The following is a 13,047-nucleotide window of genomic DNA, read 5'->3' as shown; positions in this document are numbered from 1 at the left end:
CCCCAACACACTCGATCCGCTCCAGTTTGCATACCGTCCAAACCGCTCTACAGACGATGCAATTTCCTCCACCCTCCACCTGGCTCTTACCCACCTAGAAAATAAAGACTCCTATGTTAGAATGCTGTTCATCGACTTCAGCTCAGCATTCAACACAATAATCCCACAACAGCTCATCAATAAACTAAACCTGCTGGGCCTTAGCAATTCCCTCTGTAATTGGATCCTGGACTTTCTATCTGGAAGACCTCAGTCAGTCCGTGTCGGCCACAACACCTCGAGCACTACCACACTGAGCACAGGTGCCCCACAAGGCTGTGTGCTCAGCCCGCTGCTCTTCACGCTGCTGACCCACGACTGCACTGCCAAGTTCAGCTCCAACCACATCATCAAGTTCGCGGATGACACAAAGGTGGTAGGTCTCATCAGCAACAGTGATGAAACACCCTACAGAGAGGAAGTGGCAAAGCTGCCTGAATGGTGTGGCACTAACAACCTGTCCCTCAATGTGAATAAGACAAAGGAGGTTGTGATGGACTTCAGGAGAAACTCTATTGACCACCCCCCACTGACCATCGACAGCTTGACTGTGGAGAGAGTCAGCAGCACTAAATTCCTGGGGGTGCACATCACAGAGGATCTCACCTGGACCACCAACACCATGTCACTCTCCAAGAAGGCACAACAGCGCCTACACTTTCTCCGCCAGCTGAATTGTATGCCTGTATTTATGTAGCACCGTGGTCCTGTGAGGCACGACATTTCGTTCCACTGTATGTCCCCACATGTAGCAGAATGACAATAAAGCTCAACTTGACTTGACTTTTAATACAGTATGGCAACTGCACGCTATGCCATGTTTAACGCTTCTCATAGCTATGTGAAAATAAGTGTATAATAGGAACAGTTCATTGTTGGAGCTGAGCTGAATGAGAGAGAGAGAGAGAGAGAGAGAGAGAGATGCAGTGCGTGTGCAGCTCCTTTGCTGCCTTTTCCCGAGGGCGGGGTTTATCTGGGTTTGTTACGTCACGAACCTGGGAAGTAACTTGTTGTAGTCCCTACCAGCCGTTTTTGTAGGCATTTAACTTCCAGAATTTGAAAAGACGATATCTCCGTTTGCATTGAACTTTCAACTTCATAATTGACTGTGGACTGTGACCAAATGATCAGTGAGAGCAGAACGAATGTGTCACATGTTTTAAACTCAACAAAATGGTAAAATACATATATCAAGAGCATGCTCACAGATGAGAACAAAACAGCGTTGGATGAAGTGGATCAGAGCCCTGCACGGGTCTCAAATATAGGCCTAGCCCGTCTTTTTCCCCTTTTCCCAAAAAAAGCTTATACTACTGTTTCAGCTATTAAAATAGTTCAGTTTTGTATGTAATGGAAAAGTGATTAGATTTTGTTTCGTTTTTTTATAAAGTAAATTTAGAAAAACGTTTGGAGCATTTTTTGTTCGTTAAATGTACGTTCTTTTTTTTTTTTTTAAGTAACGGCCAGCAGCAGACAGTGAATTGATCATAGCCTATATGTTTGATCAATTTAGCCTTCTTAGATCATCACGACTTGCCTAAAATAAAATATATCGATATAAAACAGTTCAAGCATATCACAATGTTAGTTTAAATGTTTAACCTAGACAAATGTGCACTGTTATAGATGTGCACTGACAATATCAACAAAACGTTGTGCTTTTATAAAATAAAGAAAACAAACGCTTTCTGCCGTCTCGGGCTTGGACAGGAGCGCTTCACTGATGAACCTAAACTCAGCGAATTGCCTCACAGACTTGATAAAAATATATAGAAAGCTTTAAATTTCTACTTTAAAACGAAATAATTCAAATCGAAAATAGAAACTCTTTCATTATGTAATCCGTGCATTTCTCTCTAAAGGCACATCCAATGAGGAGATGGCGAGTCATTTTTTTCATCACCATAATTGATGTATATCTAAAATAGAAAAATAAGGAAAAGCCTAAAACAGACCCGATTATAATTTGCTTTTTATTTTATAATTCCGTACAATTAAAAAAAAAAAACACAAATTATAATGGCATATATGTAAAACTTTGTCCTATAATTGTATAGCTGCTTTTTCTGATTTTTATGTTGCTCTTTTCTGAATACCTTAAAATTTAAAGGATTTGCTGCAACGCAATTTTGTATGATATGTGAATTATTTATTAGCCTATTTTTTTACCCATGGAGCAAATGCTTTAAAACAGCTTTAAAACATTGCATTTCAGACACTTTTATAGTACCTTGGCATGCAAAAGACTGATAAATTCATAATTAATGGCATGGCTGGTTCAGTCGACAGAAATACGGGACACACAGGCCTATGATAACGCAGGTCAGTCTGAGTGCTCATGGAACGCACAGTGCTTACAGCCGTACACCTACAGGCACCACTGACTCGGAAGGTTGTCATGGTAATAAACACAGTAAACAGCAACTGTTCGCGTGTCAGCGCTTAATGCACATATCCTATATGAAAAGCATTTTTGGGGGCCCTTGGCTTTTGGGGGCCCAAGGCGGTCGCCTACCTTTGCCTAATGAGTAAGTCCGCCCCTGCAGTTTGCTATGCTAAACGTACCTGACTACTTACCTGTTTGTACTTTCCTTGAAGTCACTCCGACGATCTGATCCCAGTGTTTCCTCAGCTCCACCACTCCTCCACTCCTGAACCCTGAAACCATTCCATTCCTGGATTACTCACCTTCGGACTGTTGCCTTGATTACTCCTGCCATTATCCTCAATAAACCTGCTGTTTTGTATCACTTACATCTGCCTCTCTTGTGTGATTGCTGACAGAAGACCAGACCTTCAACATTTACCAACCGGAGATGGATCCTCGACGCTCCGACCCAGCGGATGCTCTGGAGGAGCTGGGCAACGCCTCCCAGGCCTCTCTCACTCCGGTCACCACCCCACCGTCTGCCTCTGCCAGTCCTTTGGCCATTCCCTCTCCATACTCAGGTGAGGTCGGTCGAATGTAGCGGTTTTCTGCTCCAAGTCTCTCTTATTCTCCGGGCTCTGGACATCCGGGCAGCCAGAGTACTCTCTCGCTCCTCCAAGCTAGGTTCTGGTGGCCCAGTATGACCCAGGACGTCAACCGGTACGTCCGCAGCTGCTCAGTCTGTGCCAAAATCCCTCGACAGCTCCCCACAGGGAAATTGGTCCCTTTGCCTGTCCCACGGAGGCCCTGGTCACATATAGGGGGATCTCCCTAATTCAGAGTGCCACACGTGCATCCTCGTGGCAGTAGATCGGTTTTCCAAAGCTTGTAATCTGATCCCCCTGAAGGGCCTCCCGACGGCCTTGGAGACCGATGAATGCCTGTTCCACCAAGTCTTGCAGAATTTTGGTATCCCGGAGGATATTGTCTCCGACCGGGGACCCCTGTTCATTTCCCATCTCTGGAAGGCATTCTTCAAGCTCCTAGGAGTCACCATCAGCTTGTCCTCGGGGTACCATCCCCAAACCAATGGCCAGAATGAGCGTAAGATCCAGGAGCTCGGACAGTACCTCCGGTCATAGTGCCATGACAACCAGCCCAGCTGGAACCGCTTCCTCCCATGGGACGAGTATGCATAAAATTCTCTCAAACAAAACACAACAGGGCTGACACCATTCCAGTGCATACTCGGTTTCCAACCCCCTCTGTTCCCCTGGATGGAGGAACCCTCCGAGGTTCCAGCTGTGGACCACTGGTTTCGAGCGAGCGAGAGAGTCTGGGACTCAGCTCACGTCCATCTCCAGCAGGCAGTGTGAATAAACAAGGACTTTGCGGACTCCCGTCGCTCCAATGCCCCTGTCTATCATCCTGGGGACAAAGTATTGCTCTCCACCAGGGATCTGCATCTCCACCTGCCCTGCAGGAAGCTGAGTCCCCGCTATATAGGTCCATTTACCATCCAGAGGCAGATCAATGACGTCACCTACCTGCTTGAACTCCCAGCACGGTATCGTATCCATCCAGCATTTTTTACGTCTCACTGCTCAAACCCTTCTCTCATTCTGCCCCAGGTCCCGAAGAGCCGGCAGTACCTCCTCCTCCCGAAGTAGTGGAAGAGCCCACCATCTACTGAGTGAGGGGAATCTTGGACTCTCGGCGACGGGGCGGCCGCTTGGAGTACCTTGTGGAGGCCAGAGGAAAGATCCTGGGTGGCCCAGGATGATGTTCTGGATCCCTCCTTGCTTACTGAGTTCCACCACAACCTGGAGGAGGGGGTACTGTCAGGGAGTCTAAGTCACCGCAGTCACCGGCCCTCACGCTCACCAGATCCCAATCACCTGATTACTGATTGTCATCACCTGTCACAGCTCATCACGCTCCTTATATCCTTGTACTCTCCCCGCAGTCACATTGTCTGGTCTACAGTTTGCTATGCTAAATGTACCTGACAACTTACCTGTTTGTACTTTCCTTGAAGTCACTCTGACGATCTGCTCCCAGTGTTTCCTCAGCTCCACCACTCCTCCGCTCCTCCGGATTACCTGCAAGACAAAGACACCCGTCATCATACAGCTAAGAACCTTGAAACCATTCCATTCCTGGATTACTCACCTTTGGACTGTTGCCTTGATTACTCCTGCCATTATCCTCAATAAACCTGCTGTTTTGTATCACTTACCTCTGCCTCTCTTGTGTGATTGCTAACAATTAGGGTGAATTATTTCAATACTTATATCGTTAACTACAAATTAAATAAGTTAAATATTAATGTATAACAATTAAATAATGCATTAAATATTTTGAAATATTTTTAGATTTAATTTAATAACTACATCTTTCAAGTTTTATATTTAATTGTAAAAGCTACTAAATATATTCATCCAATAAAGACTTGTTGCTGCTGTAGTTTTTTTACTCTGCATTTAGTCTGAATCACTTAATGCACAGCTCCATTTTTGACATCAGCTTGTTAGATGTTTTGTTACATTATCACTGTCAATCATAACAATGACTCGTGGCATGATTTAACGATTCACTCAAGCAATTTTTTACGCTCACGTTTGTTATTCCTGAAACGGTAGGCTATACGTGGTCATTTGGTCCTCTTAAACAAACAAAACTTCTTCAGATTGTGAATGGATTATGCAGAGAAACCGAGCAAAGGCTGCTCCCCTTACAGCACAGTTGATTTTGACAGTTGACCGGAAATGATTGAGCTGTCTTATCTAAAACCAGGAAGTAACCATGCATATAGTCAAAAGGTGCATCCAAATCGCGCACTTAAGCACTATTCTATGACGGTTTGTAGTATTATATACTTAACCAAAAAAATTAAGTGTGGAATGTTGAACACTTCATGCACTCAGTTGTAGCTTTAATTATGTTGTGAAGGGGGAGGGGGGACGGGCTTTTGATTCAGTCTTTGATTATTAATGACAAAATAACCTTATAAAACTCATACACTACATGGTTGAATAGGCCTACATAGTGCATAAGTACATAGAGTATAAGTACATAGTGTTCAGTGAATCATTTGGGACACAGTTAAAGACTTTAGAATACCCAAGACGTGTCACTTGTACAGTTTTGAATGGGGAAAAATGCAACGCTTAAAGGGGTCATATGATGTTGCTAAAAATAACATTATTTTGTGTATTTGGTGTAATGAAATGTGTTTATGCGGTTTAAGGTTAAAAAAACACATTATTTTCCACATACTGTACATTATTGTTTCTCCTCTAAAGTTGATGTATTTCCTCAGTGACCAGCACGGATCAGCTCCAGGTATGACGAAGCGGATACCGTCCTCTTTTGGAAGGCCAAACAAAGTAGTTTCGCTTTCACAACGAATCACACAGCGCCTTCACGACATGGTGGCAGCGGCAACAATACTACAGCAATAATAAAAGTTACGCCTTCTTTCTTTGCGTGAACATTTGGGCGGTGTTATGCAAATCTTCCCACATCGTGACGTAGATATGTGGGGGCGTGTTAGAACAAGCCGTTTTAGGTAGGCGTGGCTGACTCTTAACTTTTATAAAGAATATCTCTTTGGATTTGAGACTTTAGTCTTTGCAACTTTACAGATCTTCTTTATGCACCAAGAGCTTGTAACACTCCAAAGAGAAAGGAAAAATTTAAATCGCATCATATGACCCCTTTAATATGCTCTATCAAAGGAAGCCCCGCCTTCTGAGTAAAAGAGCAAATCGCTAATCTATAAAGTCATCGCATCACTGCAGCTGCAATTGCTATAGAAACAGTCAGCGTTCTGAGACGTGCACTTACGACTGCGCATACACAGTGGCTAGTCTAGTCTGAATAATAAGCTTTTTTCAACGCTATTTGAGCAAAAGGAACAATATTTATGAGACAGTTGTTGTTAGATTTCTTTCGTGATTTCAAATATAAATTTAATTGTAAGCTTGGCAAACAGTTTTGGAGAATTTGATGTTTCCCCATTCAAAGAGATGGGAGCTGCACTTGCATTCCTGAGAGGCTTTTTAAAGATGGCCCTCAAGTGAAATGACTTGCCTTAAAGCCACTACGCTTCTGTACATAACAAAGCCGGTTGTGGCTAGAGGGGCTACAGCTACGGCCAGAAAGTGTCACGGAATGCCACGAGAGACAAGGTAAGATCCAGGTGCAGTTTATTGAAAGTAACAAATAATCAAAACGTGGCAAAAGGTAATCCAAAAACACAAGGAACAGAATAAACGGTGAACTCCAGATAACATCAAGGTCAGACATGGGAAGACAAATACAATATAGCAGCAATGACAGACAGAGTGAGCATGGTATATATAAATGGGATAGAGTAAATGACTAACAGGTGAATATGATCGGAACTGATAAACAGGTGCTCATGATCAGACAGAATGACAAGCAAGGGACTATGGGAAATGGAGTTAAACACATAACAAGAAACTGGAGAGCGCCCTCAAGTGGCCAGTCCAGGGCACCACAACTAGACACTGTGACAGAAAGTAACAATAAATCAAATTTGCTACATATTAGATTGTGTTTTATTAACGTCTACACCTACCCCCAATATATAGTATAGTAATATATACTAATAGTATAGTATAATATATAGCATAGTAATTATTGTTGTTCAGTGTGACAAAAATGACAAAATATTGATGTGCACATGGCCAGTAAGCCCTGGTGGCCGTAGCTATATCCCTTCCTTAAGCAGCAAACCCAGAGAAACAATTATAAATTAAGCAGGTGTAGAGATTAGTTTACTTCAAAATGCTTTAAATAACATATTTCTGCTTCAAAATGACCAAAATCTACATTAGAAGCACTCAAGCACTCACAATTATTTGGGCTATTGAAAGAAGAGTAATCAGAGATGACTCAGAAAGATCATTTAAAATAATAATAATTTGGTTGAAAACTATATTATTAACACCAATCTACATTTAATGTAACAAGATTAAATTATGGTGCAATAAATGTATTACAGTAGTATTTATGAAGACATGCACAGTCATCAACATTCAGTATGCACAACAATGATTACAATAAAAAAAATTTTCATAATAAGATAAGACTTTAAAAATTACAAAACACATTGCTAATATTGACATCAACAACAACAATAGCAGCAAATAAACCAGAGAATAAAACAAAGGAAATGTATCATTTATTCATGTCGCAGTGCACTCTGGGAATCAGTATAGTATTTGTGGCTTAGAATAAGTAAAGAATACTCAGAGTTTTTGGGTATATGAGACTTCTTTTCAACTTGATTTAATTTAGTGTGACTTAAGTTAATTGAGGATAAATTGATGTTGCACATTTTTTTGAGTCAACAAATTAGTTTTTACAGTGTAATACCATAGTAGATGTCCAAAAACACTAATATTTTAGTAGTTGCATGGAGAAAGCGTACTCTCTACAATGCTGCACAATTATACTTAAAATCTTCTGCTCTTTCAATACCAAACAGAGCACAATACAGATCAAAGTAGCATATTTCTAGCATTTCACTGCAGACAAAACAGCATTTCAATATAGGACATATATGTTGAGACATTATGACACTGGGGTCAATAACACACAAACACACACACACACACACACTTCTTAAATCACTTACCTCAGTTAGTTAGGAATGAAACACTGGAATGTCATTATGGGATGTTAATGTGCTGTTATGCCAGTAAAACAGCGCATTCATTCAGTTAATACTCCATTTAAACCTAACATAGTCTAAGAAAAGTTATTTTTTTTGTTTTTGCTTGCAGTGGTTCAAAAGTAATAGAAAGTTGATGAAAAAACATTTCGGGTCACACTGACATGCATTACTGATGCTATTAGAGTTGTCGTGCGAGGCGTCCATTACTATGGTGACAGTGACGTATCCTGGAGTTCACTGAACTAAGGTTCACTCACACAACGGTGAAGGCTTACCTCATGCATATTAATTGATGCTGACGTTGCTTGGTAACTTTGTTGGAGTGTCCAGTCACGGAAACTAATTAATATTCATGAGCCCACCCTTCACCATAGTAGGACTGGTTAATTTATAACAATTCTGTATCGTGAGTGTAAATTTTCCCTCATGACATACATTTATAATGTGTCTGTACACAATGATCTTTGAGGGAAAATGTTGTGTTTGTCAGTTCGGCTGATGAGTTGAGAGGTGCGTGTAGCAGATGGCCTATCCGGTCTATTCTAAATGATCTTTCATTATTGATGAGATCAGAAAGTGACTTTATGTGCAAAAGAGCCCTTTGTTACCTCTCTGCATCAATTAGTGTAATGAGTTCCCATCTAAGGTGAGCTTTCATGCAGCTTTGTAAACATACATTATGTAGTATGACAATTTACACAAAAGTTCCTCATACATAATTTACAAACGTACTTCACACAAAGCCAATGAGAGGAGCCAAACATCTGCTGTGATGGATGATAGGTGCTACACTACACAGCACACTGCTCTCCTGTACATGACACACCACAGCATGGTAAATGGTTGGCCTAAGAACGCACCCATTATGCACACACATGATAACAAGACCCGTCACAAGATACTTATGATTTTTTTTAAGACTTCTCAAAGTTCTGAATGTTTCTAGAACTTGACAAATGAAACTATATTTCATCTATTTTATAATGTGTTCGCATGTCCTAGAATAAATATCTGATTATGCCTGATCGGGTGGGTTTTGGCTATAATGTGTCATAATCTATTATTTCATTAAATAGTCCTGGGGGACAGAGTTCCAATAATTGAAGTATCACCCGTATATGGCATAAGTCATTACAGTGTTAATAATATCAATATACAAATCAATAACAATAATTGAAGTGCCTTCATATCTTAACTCAAATCATGGATTGATTGATGCTTTCCTCAAAGACATTTTCATTGACATGATTTTATTAAACCACACTTCATCACATCTTCATGCTTTGACTAATTACTTAATATTATGATAAGCACATCAAACTGCCCATGATGTCTTTTTTACAGATGCTGCAACTGTCACGCTGCTATTGTTCTACTTTACCGATTCATTATTGTAAAGTATGCAATTAGTGTCCATGTACTTATTAGGCAGGTTGTTAGAGAATCTAAATAAGACATCTTGTGACGTGGCCGGCATCTCTTCTCCATTACTCCCGTTGATTGTTCATTTGATTATATATAGACCTGAATCCAGCTTCAGCTTATCCAATTAATTCCATGTGTAGGCATGAAAGAGGTTGATGATGTTATCTTACCTAATTAACCTGCGTAAAGCTCTGACTGGAGGACAGGCCTGATCATCCCTCATCTAAGTGTTCATTACTATCATTAGCGTAAGGGGACTAAACCTTGGGCTGCTAGGGCACCATTAATTTATATTGAGTCCCTTTTTACCTCACTTTGCAGTCGTTTGTCAAAACGGAGACCCTATAGTACATGTCTGGAGCTAAACCTGAGTGAAGAGTCTACTGTTTATTTAATTGTTCTGTAATGAGAGGAGAACATACAGATCCAGTAAATGTAGATGCTTGTGCATAAAAGAAAATAAATTGTGTGACTCTTAAAATGTAATATTTGTATATTCATGTTGCTTTTTGTAAACCTTTCCAACCATTTTCAAGAAAATGTTTAATTCACTGACAAAATAGTGATCAAGTAAAAAGGCATACAATATTTTGCATACCTTGAATATATCTGAGTGTACACCTAATATTAATCATTAATTCTAAAATATTATTTTAAAAAATTATGAATTTTAAATAAAAAAAAAAATTATAAAAATTAATTTTTATTTTACTGTAAATCAAAATATGCTAACCATATAAATTGTATTCAAGCCATTGTCTGCAATGAATATGATTTGCAATATTAATGTAAATAAAATTAGCTGTAATTAGTAGATCCAACCTCAAAAAAACTCACATCACTGACAAATAAAGTTACTGAGCTTTAGTTTAGTTGTTTTGTGTGAACTTGTAAAGTAAGCAAGTTTCTCTCTGACATTAGACAGGCCTTTCTGTCAAAGCGGATCAACAAGCTGTTGGAGAGAAATGACTTTCCTCTGTTTTGTCAGCTTTTCAGTTTGTTAGGAGGCTTCAGCTTATTAATGCTGTGAAATGCAGGCGGATCAATAGCATTCATAGGGCAATGTGTCATTTGTTAATCGGGTATTGATGAGAATATCGACAGGAGGCTAATTAATCGTAGACCTCGAGTAGCCTTCCATGTGTTTCCTTAATTATGTTCTTCATCTTAGTCTCTACTCACAGCAGATGAAGTTAGTAAGCAAAGTTCACTGTCCGCTGCTCTCAGCGCTTACAACACCTCATGTACTGCTGTTAGGAAAAATAGAAATGCTGCAGTCTTTCACTGATGTGAATTTCCTGAGGTGGTACATTTACAGCTTCATTAATTGCCACACTTTCTAAGTTTGTGTTTTTTTTGCTGTGAGACAAGAGTATAATCTGAGCTGATAGTGGGTGTATTTAACTTTATTGTGCATCATTTATGATCCAATTTAATGAGAACTACGCAATGATTTTGCTGTTTTTTATGTTGATGAAAATAGCTTTTGGTTTAATTGTGTGTTTTTGTGAGTGTATTATATATAATGAAGAGTTTAACTAAGAGTTTAACTGAGTGTCAGGTTGTCACATGTTAATAGAATTATAAATTTTTGTTGGTCAAAACAATGGTTTTATTATGGTGTATAATGATTGTTTAACGGCTAAAATGAATATAAACCATATAGTTACAGGCTGTTTAATGTCGTACTTTGTGTGTATGTGTGTGTGGGTGTTTTCTTATATTTAAACTGACTTTCAGAAATCTCTCTTCACCAAGGAATATTCACTATAGACTAAAAAGTCCAACAACTAGCCCCTTTCACCCCTATATACATGTGTGTATTTTCTTCTGATACAGTTTGAGTTGTTTTAATCGATTTTGTTGGTTCTTAATTGACTCGTGTAACAAATGTGACCATGGACCACAAAACCAGTCATAAAGGTCCATTTTTTGAAATTAAGATATATACATCATCTGAAAGCTGAACAAATAAGCTTTCCATTGATGTATGGTTTGTTAGGATAGGACAATATGGTCGAGATACAGCTATTTGAAAATCTGGAATCTGAGGGTGCAAAAAAATCGCCTTTAAAGTTGTCCAAATGAAGTTCTTAGTAATGCATATTACTAATCAAAAATTAAGTTTTCATATATTTATGGTAGGAAATTTACAAAATATCTTCCTGGAGCATGATCTTTACTTAATATCCTAATGATTTTTGGCATAAAAGAAAAATCGATAATTTTGACCCATACAATGTATTCTTGGCTATTGCTACAAATATAGGCTTCCCGTGCAACTTATGACCGGTTTTGTGGTCAAAGGTCAAAAATAAAAAACTGAGATAGGCGCTAACTGCTAATCCATGTGCCACAATTAGCCAAACCCATATGCTTACTGCGACTGCAATAGGTTCAAGACTGAATCTGCTAAACAATTAAAACAGAGCTGCGTGAGGTCTGTGTGCATCTTCCTCATTATTAAATCCCAGATTGCAACAGTGAAAACGCAGTCTTCAATCCGTCTGCGTGTCTCTCACAGTATTAGGCCACAGGAGCATTCCGCGTCCCACCCTGCTCTCGGGCTAAATAAGCGTGCGCGCACACAGACTGTTTGAAGTGAAAGTGTAGGGATCGATAGGCCGATGCATTAGCTCCCCATGTTGCCAGCACCAGGCTCCTGAAGGTCAGAGCCGCCAAGGGCAACACCAGGGGGCCGCACCGATGTTTTTCCCCAAACTGAAGCATAGCAACAAACAAAAGCCCCTCAACTTTCGCCTGGTGGTTTGATTATTGTTTATAGATACAGTGAGAAAGGAAAGCATGGCCTGGAGGCAGCATAATTATTTACAGCTGAAAACTCATATCATTATCAGCATGCCTCTAATTGCCAGAAGTAATATCAATGTTAGTTGATTAAATGAGAGCTTTTCGCTCTCTCTTCCTCTGTTAGATGCACAGAAATTGTTTTTTTTTTAAACTTGGGCATATGGAGTAGCATTTCATCAGACTGCAGCTGTTCAATTAGCCTTTTTTTCTTTGTTTCAACTATAAACTGTTTAATTGATTTTTTTTTTTTTACTTCAGTGCCTTTGGCCTGTGCGTTCAAGGTCACTCAAACAAAACAATGCAGCAAAATAAAACCTCCCCTCTCCGTAATAATCCACCATTAAACACTGATGCAAATGAATGCAAAGATAATCAAACCATGTTTCAGAGTCTGGCAGGACGAGTCTGGTGTGGGTGTGGGTGCACGTGCAGTGGCGCTGTAGGAGGTATTGCCTGATGCTGAATTTCAGTGATTGATTAAGTAAATGTTTGTTTGGCCTGCACCAGCCCCTTCCACCATCAAAATGTCACAATATTTTGTCATATATTTAAGCTTGTAATAACGATGAAGCTATAAATAACACAGCTCATATCAGGGAAAAAATACATAAACCTGAAGGCTAATTTATTATTCATGTCTAGATTACTCAAACGTGAAAGCCGCAGCACTACACTATGTTGAAATATATCAAATCTC

This window comes from Sinocyclocheilus rhinocerous, unplaced genomic scaffold, assembly GCF_001515625.1.
Source record: "Sinocyclocheilus rhinocerous isolate Xijiao unplaced genomic scaffold, SAMN03320098_v1.1 scaffold286, whole genome shotgun sequence".
NCBI lineage: Eukaryota > Metazoa > Chordata > Actinopteri > Cypriniformes > Cyprinidae > Sinocyclocheilus > Sinocyclocheilus rhinocerous.
The sequence above is the reverse complement of the archived record's forward strand: the minus strand, read 5'-3'. Positions refer to the sequence as shown.